The following is a 14,508-nucleotide window of genomic DNA, read 5'->3' on the forward strand; positions in this document are numbered from 1 at the left end:
CAGAGGAGGTCTTACTAATGTACTTAAGTGTCGGACATGAGGGTGTAAAGAAAATGGAGCTAGACTCTGATCAGTAATAAGACACAGTAGACACAGACTGAGATGCAGGAAATTCCCATTAATCATAAATCCCACTTCTGTTATGTGAATGATCAAGTACTGCAACAGGTTGTCAAAAAAAGCTGTGGAGTCTCCATCTGTGGAGATATTCACTATGTGACTGGACATTACCCTAAGCAACCTGCTTTAGCTATACCATGAGGAACAAAGTGGGCAGAGAGGTGGCAGTCCACAGCTGTCAGGCAGTATGGGTACACTGGTCAAGTAGACTGAGTATCTTTCTGCTCCTGCAGTAGGGCCCATTTCACACCTGGAAGCATCAGCTGTCTGCCACTGAAAAACTTGTATAATTGCTTTTTGGAAAAGAATTGTGATGAATTCTTAGGAGAGAAATTCACATTTTCTAACTTGGAGAAGCTCTGAGACCAGCCCTCATAGTGTTTCACAGCCACACAGGAATGTATTTCAAGAAAACTTCCCTTGTTTTAGGACTACTTTTTGTGATTGTCAGCAAACATTTAGCTTATCAAGAAAAGTAGCTCAAAACAGAAAGATCAGTGGGCTGTGTGTCATGTCCAACTGCTTCTGGCAAGAGAGAAGTTCCACCTATAAATGAAGAATGGTATAAGGAGCTGTTAGCAGAAGTAGGGTATGAACAAAATTTCCCAATATGCTGCCCTGAGAATTAAAACCACTACCTTTTTTTTTTTTTTTTTCACAGTTCTCTATATGAGAAGTATCAAAGCCAAGATAAGTAGTGAATCTATATTGAAGATGTGTTCATTAGGACTTCAGGTTTTTTCTTTTTCAGCCAAGTTCCTGTTCACTCTAAGAATACAACATGGGACCAGATGTAGAATTGTTTGAAGTGTTGATGCATACAATCAGTTTGGACAATTAGAAGGTCTTCCAGGGTCAGACTACCTAATTACGAGTTCAGTGTCTTCTGAATTCATTACTTTTTTCATCAAAGAGCAAAGAAGGGGCAAAGTTAAATAAGTAAAACTGGAGATATTTTCTCAGTGTTTGTAGATTTATGGATGCATTAAAACTTCAGTACTTCAAGGACAGATGGACTTTGGTGAGTTCATAGGTTAAGATTTAGAAAGATTCTGATCTAATTCAGGCTAATTCCTGAACTGTAGTTACTAAGTCACTGACTAGATTAGCATAAGTTTTGAGGATCTCTGAATTGGCTGCACATCATTTTGGCTTTTGTGGCTTTCTATGTTTTGGGAGTCAGAGAAAATGATTCAATTAAGCAGAAGATTATTACTAAGAGACTGAAAACTTCTCAGTTATTCAAATTCTGTTTATTTGACTGTAAGCTATATTTAGTGTACTCATTTGTGGAGGAGAGATGTCTATATTTGAAGTAGCATTTTTTTGTGTGCCTGTGCCTACCTAGAGCATTTGTTGAAGATGAATTAAAGAAACTTAAAAAGTGGCTCAAAATGCCTGCTGGTGTTGACAGATGAGCATTTTAAGCAAGGAACAATGCTTTTGAAAATTAAGATATTAAAATAGATCAAACTGGGATAAAGCCCATGGGGGACCTAAGTAAATTTACATGCAAATAGATAGATCCAATTAAAAATATCAGTCTTCATTAAGACTGTGAAGAAAAGGGTTACAGCTTCTGTCTATACAAGGATGCTATCTCTTTGCTGTGTAGATGGAGACAACATCAGAAAACCCACTGACTCGGGAAATCATTAACATGCAAGGCTCCTTCAGTATCAGAGGGCTTTGATGGCCAAAATATAATCTCTGATTATAAAGAAATGTAAACACAACTAAGAATGGAATGGAATGGAATGGAATGGAATGGAATAGAATAGAATAGAATAGAATAGAATAGAATAGAATAGAATAGAATAGAATAGAATAGAATAGAATAGAATAGAATAGAATAGAATAGAATAGAATNTAGAATAGAATAGAATAGAATAGAATAGAATAGAATAGAATAGAATAGAATAGAATAGAATAGAATAGAATAGAATAGAATAGAATAGTTCAGTTGGTAGGGGCATTCAAAGATAAACTAGTCCAACTGCCTGACCTCCTCAAGATTAACCAAAAGTTAAAGCATATTATTGAGGGCATTATCCAAATGCTTTATGAATACTGACAGACACTGGGTAGCAACCACCTCTCTAGGAAGATGGTTCCATTGTTTGACCATCCCCATGGTAAAGAAATGTTTCCTAAAGCCCTGTCAGATCCCCCCCCCCCCCCCCCCCCCCCCCCCCCCCCCCCCCCCCCCTCCCCCCCCCCCCCCCCCCCCCCGGCACAACTCTGTGCTGTTCCCATGCATCCCATTATCAGTCCCCAGGGAGGGGAGATTGGCACCTCCCTTTCCATTTCCACTCCTCTGAGAATTTCAGAGAACAATAAATTCACCTCTCAGTCTCCTCTTCTCCACACTGGGCAACTGGTGTCCTCAGCTTCTCCTCAGAGAACATGATTTCCAGCACTGTAACCAGCATCGTTTCCCTCCTCTGGATGCATTCAAGTTTTTAAATATCCTTTTCATATTGTATGTCATGGTTTTGCACATCAATGCTAAGTACAACAGGAGAATCATCTCTTTTGGCTGACTGGCTATGCTGTGTTTAATGCATCTGCAAAGGTATTAAATGCATCCTTCAAACTGAGCCTGCTGTCAACCAGCATCCCCACATCCTCTTCTTCTGAGCTGCTGTCCAGCCACGCATCTCACGGTTTTTACCTGAGTCTGGCATTGCTCCAGATCACAAGTGCAGAACGTGACATTTTCCTTTTTTGATCTTCACAATGTATATAAATTGCTCTGCAAGGCCTCTTGTTCTTCCACGGAGTCAACAGCACATCCCAGTTTAGTGTCATCAGAAACCTTGTTGAAGATTCACTCCACTCCAAACCAACAGATCGCTGATCAAAATGATGAACAGCACTGGACATAGAATTGAGCCATGGATAATGCCACTAGTGACTGGCCACCAGCCAGATGTAGACCCATTCACTACAACTAGTTGAGCCAGTTAATCACCCAGCATACCATGAATTTCTTTATCTCAGCTGGACAATTTGTCCAGAAAGATGCCACAAGAAACAATATGGTATATAAGGCCTAACTAAAATCCAGAAAAAAATGTAAATATTATTTTAAATGCAAATATAAATGTAAATGTAAGTGTAAATGTAAAAGTGTGTATAAATATTAAGGAAGTTTAGGATATTTGAAAGGTTACATTTTTGGCTGAACAGTAGAGAAGGAAGAGAGCTTGCCTAGACTTCAGTTTATACAGAATATAATAATTTTGGAGAAACACATTTGTATTTTTAAACATTCAAATGTGGTCACTAGAAAACCAACAAATCAAACTGTTAAATGAAAACTCAAGAAGGGGATCAATGTTAGACCTCCGTGTTCAAGCTACCAGTGGATAAGAGAAAAGATCATTTGCAAAGTCTGCACTTATCTTGCCTTTGCTCTTTGCTCAGCTAAGGCATGCTGACTTCAGGGCATCCACTGGTACAGATTCTGCAATTGGCCATGACCTAGGACTGGGTCGTGGGTTTTTAAGGGATGCTGACATTTAACTAAAGGAAGTTGTTTAGTTTAGGTCTTGCATATGACTAGTATGACTTGATCCCAGAGATTAATGAAGACCTAAATAACTTATATTTTATCTTCACTCTTCTGGAAAAGCTCAAACAACTCATCTGTTTGAAGATGCATACACTGAGACCTTGTAAAAACCAAGTATACTTCAGTTCTGTATATTATAATAAAAGTAAGTACTAGATAGCAATCATAGCAAAACTCACGTATGCATAAACAGCCATATTAAACTATTTTTGAACTCTTGTAGTACTCAGCAGAATTCTCCTTTCAATAGGGCTTCATGTTCCCTAAATCCAGTCACTACTTTATATGACTGTCAAGTGCCTCAGTGAGGCTTTATAAAGCAACATGGCAAGTTTTGCACTTTATTACCTTCAAAGAAGCAATGACTCTGTATGGGAACAAGTAGATGTTTTCCACACAGTTACAGTACAATTTAGATGTACCTCTATATTTTAATGGATACGTCTGTTCCTTTTCAGCCTATAAATTTCAAAGTAATTATAATGTTGAATTCAGATAAAAATTGTTTTTAACATGTTTGTGTGACAAGTTTATGTGATTTAACAGCAGATTTCATTCTTTAGAACTGTTTTTGAGAAAATGATTGCTGCTGCAGTGACATGTCATATACTGTTTAGCTTTTCTGATGTTAACTCTGCTAGATCTTTACAATTACTATTATAAAATGTATGTATTTCCTCTTTCAGCATATTGAAAATATTCCAGCCAAGAGATCATTTTTGTATAATTTAGTAACAAAATAATGAATAAGTCTACTAAAGGAAATTATCCACTGGCAGTGAACATATTTTATTTTTGTCATAAAAGCTGGGGAAAGGATGAAGACTTTATACCAAATTCAAACAACTGCTTCTGCCCTTCACATTTATATAATGCTAATACAACAATGTATTTCCAATTATGACAACTTCCTTCAGGTAAATCTGGAATTAAAAGCAAACAGTGGAGAGAAACACTGTATTAGAGGGGAAGTGTCTTTCCACAACTTTGAAATATTAATAGGGGTTTAACTTTCACCAGATCATCCCAGAACTCAAGCTTGGATTCTGGGGAGCCTGAAAAATACCTCTGATTTTCTCCTCTAACACTTTCACCCCTCATACAACACCATCAGGTTAACCAGTAGATTAAAAAAAAAAAAATTTCTCACATCCCTGAACCTCTGAACCTCTGAAACGCTAGGTGGGAGCAAAATCCCCCTCACTGTAAGAGCAGAGCAAGACTGGTACTGCTTCATGGGACTGAATATGTACGTGCCTATGAAGCCAGATGACATGCATCCCAAGATCCTGAACGAAATGGATGATGTGGTTCCCAAGCTGCTCACCATCATATTTAAAAAGTCATGGTGGTCAGGTAAGTCTCTGCTGACTGGAAACAGTGAAACAGCACTCCCATTTTTAAGAGAGAAAGGTAGACCTGAGGAACAATGTTAAGGCATGTGCAAGATGAAGAGGTGATTTGAGACAGCCAGCATAAGCCAGTAGCCTTCCTTAAATAAGTGCATTTACACATTCAGTACATTCATTTGACATAGGATATGTGTGTTTTTGTTTGTGCTATTACAGTAATTCATAAAAAATGATTTCATTACCAAAAAAATAAGTTTTAGAAATGTTCAAGGTGGTCGTCAATGAAAAGGCACCAAAACAGTTCTTTATACCTCTGATATGCTTTATTACCATTATAGATTTTCTTTTTTATTACCTTTAGTCCATTTTACTAGTGCTATGTGTTTTTGTAGTACTTTTCCTACATTGAATTTACATAAAATCCACTCACATTTAACCAAAACCTTTTCAGCTCATTTTCTGTTGTTTGTAAATCAATTTTCTGGCATTTCAGTTACTCCTCTATATGAATGCAAATTAGACCTGAGAGTCATTTGAATGCTTTTTGCTAGTGGAGGTGATAGTAAATATATAAGAAATTAAACTATGTGTTTTTACAGATAAGGAATAAAGCTGTTTAGAAAACACATGCTATTTCTAGTATTCTGTAGATTTAATAATCATTTTATATGGAATTTTAATGTAGTTGTAAAATTCTACAGCCCAATATCTAATGTGTAGGAAAGGTCCATAAGGATAACAAGACACTAAGAAACTTTACCACAAACAACTTTTTTTCAATTTTTTTTAATGTCACCAGTTAATTCATTCAATACATTACTTTTAGTGGAAGCATTTCCTGACGTACTTAAGGTTACACTATAAGGGAAGTAAGCAAAGGTAAATAAACACTGGAACAATTTATATTTTACACTATTGTATAAAACAAGTTTAAACTCATATGGAGCTCATAGTGTTGGGAGGAAAGGATTCTAGTTACTTTCCTATAGAACTCAATGAGCTTCTTGCAGGTGTTTATTTTCAAGCTAGCTGGGTACAAGGATTTTTATAAACTAAAAATAGCTCTCTTCAGGGCAGCCTTCAAATTTCCAGGTTCTAAATTCGGTTCTGCTCTTTGTTTGTGCTGAAAGACAGAATTCCTGTAGAATAAAATACTTCTTGCGATGCCTAACAGAAAAAGAATCAACATCTATCCATTTCAGACAAGAAAATTATAAATAAGTAATTATGCCTTTTATTTGCATGTTTGTAGATACTCAGTTTGACTTTTAGATACATTGGTTGAGTTGATCAATATTAATAGATACCTGATTTGGAGATTAAGCTTTGAGCTGCAGAAAGTAAGATTTTATGGAAAGTAATTTCTTGAAATATTTTCTAAACAAAATATCAAATAAATTCACAGACCATATAATGGATTGAGTTTAGTTACTTTCCAATCTTGAAAGAACACATTCCTATTTGGAAAGAATAGCCTATAGTACATTACATTAGGAAAGGAAAGGTGTTTGTAAATGCAATTACATGCACAGGGTCACAATTGCAGCTGTCCTTAGGCCTCTTTTTCTTCCCCCCCCCCCTCCCCCCCCGACTGTTCATGCATAAGGAACATATATATCTGTTTCAGTTCCCTGATTTCCAATGGGAATAGATGGCTTGATAGTTCAAAGGCACTCACCTCCTTTTCTCTGTTCTGGAAATTCCTGTCTGGGGCTCAAAGATACTGAGGATGGCAGTGTGGGAGACTCTTATTTCCCAGTGTAGATCCATTACGGAAAACTAAAGCCACACAATAAAATAGTCTCCTTTGTTCAAAAATCTGAAACAGAAATATTTCAAAATACTTCCTTTTTCTTCTGGTAAAGAGATGGCTGAGAAGTAATAGATTCCTTTGTTACTGAAGCCACATGCAATTTAGTTAACCATCCTATGTATGAACAATCTTGAGAGAGCATTCATCTCCCAAGAATTCAGAAATTGAGTTAATAGATTCTTGCTTCTTCAAGGTATGTTTTATACCACAGAGCTGCAAAGGTATATTACGATTCCTGTAAGCACATATTTCCTGATAGAAAAAGTCAATTTAATTTTTCATTCCACTTAAGAAGCCTTAGATTGTAATGGGATGTTTTGCTACACTTGCCTGCAAAGACCTTGATATTAAAGAAATGATAATAAAAAAGTATATTGTTGCACTGGATGATCTTGTAGGTCTTTTCCAACCTTGCTAATTCTATTCTATGATATTCTATATCCTTTTGTTTCTTTTTTTTCCTCCCCTTTCCACTCTTCCAAAGATAGAAAAGTATGTTCACCAAAAAGAGTACATACTTTCATAGAATAAACTTTACGAATTTGCATGCCTCTAGCTTGATTTCACACCCGTGAATATTGTGGAAAATGACATGGTGAATATTCTTATATGGCTAATTCTTCATTAGGCCTGTCAGTACCTGAAAGAGGTGTCTATAGTGTATAAAATGGTATTACTACACAGGTTTTCCAATTCACCTTGGATATGTCCTTTTATGTTGATAGTTACATGAATAGCCAACAGTGCTTTTATGTGGATGATATATGACTTACATATAAAACCATGCCAGCTATGTATCTTGTATCTACTATAAATGAAATATTAGGCAAGACTTCAAGATATTGCTTTTTTTTTAACCTGATCTTTCATAAAACTATTTTACTGACAACTTGAAAGTGCAGTCACACTCTAAATGCAAACTTGTATCTATCACAGAGTTTTTATTGGCTCAAGGTCATATTAAAAGACACTCATTTTTCTTTTATCATATTTCAGAGTGTACAGCAGCTGATGTGGTGAAATGTTATTGAGGGTTTATATATGGAATCAAAGCAGTAACAGTTATTGTGCAACACTCTTTTTTTCATCCAAAATTAGTCTGGTTATCAGTTCTTTTACAACATGATGATCTGATCATGAAATTTGTCTCTACTGTCAAACTTTGACAATTTTGTAGGAATTCTTTTCAAAATGTTCTCAGTGGCAATACAATGAAGCTCAACAGATTAATTTTTCATCTTTCAAATAAATACTCATTAATCCAAAATTTTGTAGAACTTTGGCAATTCAAGAGCACAACATTTTCAAATTAAACATTAACATTCGCTGAAACTTTTGCACAACTTTTATCTGCGTAAAGATAGGTTGTAAACTCAAAATTCCATTTTAAACTAATTTCTGAAACAATGGAAGTACTAGGATTGTTTGGTCTTCTATGATGGGGTTACAGCATTTGTAAAAGCAAACAGCAAAGAGCAACAAATGTCATCTACCTGGAATTATACAAAGAATTTGATACTGTCCCACGGAACATCTCCAGATTGAAGAAACAGGAATTTGATGAATGGACCATTTGTTGGTTAAGGAATTGGTTGGCTGGTCACACTGAGAGAGTTGCAATCAATGGCTAAAAGTTTCAAATACAGATCAGTGACAAGTGGCATTCCTCAGGGGTTGGTACCCTGCCCCCTCCTCCCTGTCCCCCCTTCCTGGCAGGGGTACAGACACTACTTAACATAATTGCTGATGACATAACAGTGGGAGGGAGTGGACCCTCAGTAGGTTTGTTGCTGACATCAAGCTGAATGGTGCAGTCAACACAATGAAGGGAAGGAGTGCCATCCAGAGGAGCACTGAAAATTTTGAGAAGTAGACCCATGAAAACCTGAAGAAGTTCAGCAAGGCCAAGTACAAGGTTCTGTACTTGAGTCAAGGCAATCCCAAGCAGGACTGGGCTGGGCAGAGAATGGACCGAGAGCAGTCACATCCTGCCTGCGGGAAGAGCACAGTGACCAAGATTAAGGTAAAACAATACTCAAGGTTTATACACAAAAAGGAAAAAAATCATCTTCAATAGGAGATCTCTATAAAACAATTATCCTATATGCATTGATCTTCTCGCAATAATATCTACATAAGCTATGTGGCTTTATAGGAAATTCAAGTAAATCTTGTGTTATTTAACAACTTTAAAGGGGGAGAGCGAGAGAGAGAGGAAAGAGAGAGAGAGAACGAGAATCAGTAGGCTGTCCACCCTAGCCCCTATTTATAGTAACAAAGAAAAGGGAAGGGACGGTCTCCTCTAGCCTCTACTTATCGCTGTACTTGGTCCCAGTTCCAGGATTGGTTGAGACAACAGGCACAACCGAAATCAAAGGAAGTTACACCAGGCCCCCTCCCATGACTTGACTGCTTCTTGGGCATTGCTGCATACTCCCCCAGGAGTGGCTGAGACATCAGTCAAATTAAGAGAAGAGACTCCATGTTTAATTCTCTGTGGCTTAACCATCTCTTGGAGCGTTCTCCAGGCTCACATTACAGTCACTTGTAGATCTTCCTTACAAGCAGCCCTGAGGAAAAGGACTTTGGGGTTGACAAAATTTGAAATCTACATTGGATCCTACATATACGGTTTTGAACATGGAATGGCCTCTAAACTTAGCCAAGTCTAAGACATGATTGCTACCAAAAAACTCACAGCCAACCAACCAACCAACCAACCAACAAAAAAAATCCCCAGAATGGGGTCAGTTGCTGTACTTGTATGAGGACAATGATTTGCTCTTAACAACATGGCAGAACAGTCATCGATACTGGAACTAACTCTAACTCTTTATATTGGGTTTGTCCAAATCAGTAAGAAACAAACACAATTTTGAGCTATCAGTGGTGGTAACTGATAAGATCTCAGTGATTAATCTTGTTGTCTATGACAACGTACTAAGGCTTCCCTTCCGTCCGCACCTCTGCGTGCAGGGGCATACGGGACACATACACGGTATGTAGCGCCGAAATGCCAATTTAATGCTGCGCAACAAGGCTACTTATACCCGTACACGCGACCGCCCCATATACCCGTGACCCCCCCTGCTCCTCCCAGGTGCTCGCAGGCACCACCCGCCGTGACTCCCCGATTCCTCCTTTGGTGCTCGCAGGCACTACCCATCCCATTTAATCCCGCAAATCTTCACTGCTTAGGCAATTCTTCTGAATTGAAACTTATAGCTGTTTCATTTATATAAGCTAGAGAACATACAAAACCACATCCATCCCCTATACTAAGATTCTTCTTCCTTTTATTTGTAAATTTTACCAGCAAACATTTATGACATTCATGTTTACATTTTTATTTCTTTCCCTCATTTTCCCCCTAGTTTAGCTGTATTACTTTGCCTAAAACTGCTTCAGAATGATTGTTTTGTTGTCCAGAGTCTGACATCTTTTGAAACACTTTGCACTGAAAACCAGTGAATATATTTCTGAGAAACATGTAATTGTTTTGATAATATTTCATATATGTAGGGGTTTTTTTTGTTTTTATCTTTGTTATGTTTCCTGAAATTAGAATAAGGATAGCACAAGTTCCATCTTCCAAGCTCTTTAGCATTAAACGTTTATACTGAAATAACCTTTGCCTATGCTCAAGCTCAACCACATCCAGTCATCAACTTTTATCAGACTTGCAGGCTTGAACACATCTGACATGGACCTCGATTTCCCGGGTGTTGCTAACACACTACAAGATCTCAAACCAACAGCAAACATGCTGCAACAGGATGTGAATAAGAAAGCTAGCTCCCTCACCAAAAAGCCATGAATAACTCAGAGAACAGAAAATGCAGATTAGTACTAGGTTTCTTTTTGTTTTGTTTTGTTTTTTTCCCAGAGGGTATAAAGCATAATTCTTTTAATACAATTGGCTGATGCATCAGATTCAAAGTGTTATAATACGTAAGTTTACATCAGGCTGGTGTCCAGTCACTACTGGGGTTCTGCAGGGCTCCATTTTAGGGCCAGTTCTCTTTAATATTTTCATAAATTATTTGTATATAGGACTTGAAGTTACACTAAGTAAGTTTGTGGATATCACTAATCTGGTGTTGTGGTTTAACCTGGCAGGCAGCTCAGCACCACATGGCTGTTTACTCACTCCCCACTGGGATGAAGAAGCAAACTGAAAACAAAATAGATCCTGTAGGTTGAGATAAAAACTATTTGCTAAGACAGAAAAGGAAAATGTAAAGCAAAAATGCAATTATAACTCTATATATGCAATTACCGGCCACTTGCCCACCAGCTAATAACTTAATTGGTCAATGACCTGTCCAGTGCACAATGGCTCACAATGTGATGACTCTCCACCTACCAACTAAAGCCTGGCCAGATTCTGAGCAGCTCCCCCCACCAGCCAAGTGCTCACATCTTTAAAGCCTTACACATAGTTTCAGGTGGTATGGAATAACCACTTGCCTAATTCAGGCCAGCTGTCCTGACACCACCCTACAGTGTAATGGGTATGGCTCTCCTCAGCTGACTGGCCTGGACCAGTCCTGGGCATGCTCCTATCACTAAGCAGCAACCAAATTAATTTTGTAAATGTATTTTCTTTAGAGGTTGCTTAAAAGATAAATTTGAATAAAACATAATATAATTGCCTAATTACCCTTTGTAAGGGTAGGAAGCACTTGGTACAGATGCCTTTAAGTAGTTTTGGATCACCCAAGAAAGGCAGTGGTCAAAATTCAGTAATAAATAAGGAATAGTTTACTCATTTCCAAGAATCAGGGCTCCCTAAAAACTCCCCAAAGAGACAATCTCCAAGTAGAGATGCTTCTCTTTTGGCTACCAGCCCTTAAATGAAGTTAGGGGCCCTGGGTCCACCCCTTCTGGCCACACAGGTGAATTGCTTCCACCTGTTCTTCCAGGGCTGGCTATGATCCTTCACTAGGTGCTCAATCACTAGCTCAGGCTGTGACCTAATGGTTTCCCTACACTCTTTCATTCAAATATTCTGCTATGAACTGCAGAAAACAGTTTATGAAACAGTTTCTGCTTGCCTGCATAGTGTATCTTGAAAAGTGCAAAAGTGAAAATGGTAATTTGAACCTCTAAGTGTAGTGGGGGTTGTCAGTCATAGATATATTGAGCTGTAATAGAACAAAATACTTTGGCAGGAGATTGTTTGCTATTGTCTGCAAATACTCTCTCTGCTACATTGGAAAACTGGGACATTTCTCTACGCTTCTAAAAATCATTTATTTTTTACACAGAAGGAAAACCTTTTCTTCTCATTGTTCTCAATTAGTCTTGCTATGTGGTTGATGCATTTGCAGGTCCAAAATGACCTAAATAATAATGGAGCTCTGGAGGCAAAAAAAAAAAAAAAAAAAAAAGACCTGACTGTCCCAGCCCAGACTCCAGAACTCTCCTGACCCTGCCCAGAGCCCAGGACATAATTTCAGCTTATCCCTGGGTGAACAGTTCCTGTAACAGCAAGGCTGTAGCAGGGTTGGTCTTCAGCCTGGTCTCTAACCTGCTCTCTATTTTCTCCTCCTGCTATGCCTGGGGCTGTCAAGGGCTCTGTCACCTGCACCATGTGCTGTGCAGGTGATGAAGGTAAAACAGCTGAGTGAGAGCTGGTCACACAGGAACCTTATGAGGTTTAACAAAGGCAAGTGTAGAGTTCTACAGCTGGGGAGGAATAACCACATGAATCATGCAGGTTAGGGGCTGACCTGGTGGAAAGGATCTCTACAGAGAAGGACCTGGTTGTCCTGGTGGACAGTAGGGTGACCATGAGTCAACAGTGTGCCCTTGGGGCCAAGAAGATGAATGATATCCTGGGGTGCATTAAAAAGAATGTGGCCAGCAGGTTGAGGGAGGTGATCCTCTCCCTCTACTCTGTCCTGGTGAGGCCACATCTGGAGTACTGTGCCCAGATCTGGGCTCCTATGTTCAAGAAATACTGGAATTTCTACAGAGAATCCAGAAAAAGGCTACAAAGATGATTAGGGGCCTGGAGCATCTCCCTTGAGAGGAAAGGCGGATGGACTGCTCAGTCTGGAGAAGAGGAGACTGAGAAGGGATCTTATCAATGTGTATAAATATCTAAAGGGGAAGAGTCTCTTGGATGGGGCCAGGCTCTTTTCAGCAGTGCCCATGACAGAACAAGGGATAATGGACACAAACTGGAACACAGGAAGTTTCATACAAACATTAGAAAAACTTATTTGCTTTGAGAGTAGCAAAGCATTGGAATAGGCTTCCCAGAGTGGTTCTGTAGTTTCATTCTCTGGAGATATTTGAAACCTCCCTGGATGCCTTCTTGTAAAATCTACTGCAGGGAACCTGCTTTAGCAGGTGTTTGGACTTGGTGATCTTCAGAGGTCCCTTCCAATACCTACAATTTTTTGATTCTGTGAACCAATCAGAAAGAAAATTTTATTCTTTCAAGGCATATTAGCTAAGAATCTTATAAGTTTACCACTTTTGATAACCATACACAAATCAATTCTGTTTCAAACTGAATTGCTTAATATATCCTCTATTTAGAAAATGTGGCAAAAATGTTCAAATAGCGACATTTGCTTAAGAAAATGGGAGTTTATTTCAGGAAGAGAATACTGAAAGAAAAAAAATTGTTATGTGAACACGCTCAAATAACTGAAATCATAATCGTGATGTTTTACAGACTTAAAAGAGTACCTCAGTTTCAAGGTGAACAGGTCAAACAAAAATAAAAGTAAGCAGCATACATATTGACAGACTGTAGAGAACATCAGATACAGAATTTTATCTGAAGCAGTTGTGCCCAAGCTCAAAGTAACACCGTAAAACTGTGGCTAATACACATATATTATTAAAAAACACAGAAGTATTAGAGTTCTAAATAAGCAGATTAGTATGATGTGAGGAACAGATACAATAAGACTCCAACTGTAAATCTGTGTCAAGATCTAGAGAGATAATTCAGAAAGGAAACTGAGAAGCTGGAAAAGACTCTGAAAAGAGCTACAAGAATAGTTTTCACCTGTATGACACTTATGCATGAAAATGTTATAACATACCTTAATTGTCTGTTATAAGTATATAGAGCAGGAGAATGTCAGCAGAGAACTGTAATCTCAATTTCTAGCAGTGGTGAAATGTCAAACCAAACAAAAAAAAGATGACTGTTGATAGCGCACACCTTTATTTTCTTTTAGCAGTGACACTAGTCTAGAAATTTCCTTAAGGCTATGGTTAGAAGAAGATAGTTTTTTTATTATCTTAAATTGCTTGTTGCAGAGTTACTAGCTGAAGTTCTCTGAACCAACTTCCAGGCATGGATGTCAAGTAGCTGAATAATACAAAAGTTGTTTTGTTGTTCATAGACAAAAGTCTGTAAACCCTCTGTGGGCAATATTACAGGTGATTTCGGAAACAGAAATTTCCCTTTTTGAGAACATAAGAAGAAAAATAAAAAGGTTGTTGAAGACAATCACTTCTGTAAGTGTACATAAGATTTTTAAAAATCATTGGTGTTTATTTGAGGCAATTTTCCATCGATATCCTGTGTAAAACATGATCAAATTAAAAATATATATTTAAATTGCTGATTAACTAAGTATCCACAAGCCTAGACAATATTTATCACATTGTTCCTG

At 38.0% G+C, this 14,508-nt stretch overlaps 1 long non-coding RNA gene across 1 annotated transcript; it reads right to left on the reverse strand.

Annotated features, from left to right (window-relative positions):
* On the reverse strand, positions 5,857–8,573 carry LOC110392853. The gene is made up of 3 exons (XR_002434653.1): positions 8,356–8,573; positions 6,728–6,868; positions 5,857–6,188 (listed from the first exon to the last, which is right to left on the reverse strand). It is a non-coding gene; the product is annotated as an uncharacterized LOC110392853 (long non-coding RNA).

Source organism: Numida meleagris, chromosome 1 (assembly GCF_002078875.1).
Source record: "Numida meleagris isolate 19003 breed g44 Domestic line chromosome 1, NumMel1.0, whole genome shotgun sequence".
Lineage (NCBI taxonomy): Eukaryota > Metazoa > Chordata > Aves > Galliformes > Numididae > Numida > Numida meleagris.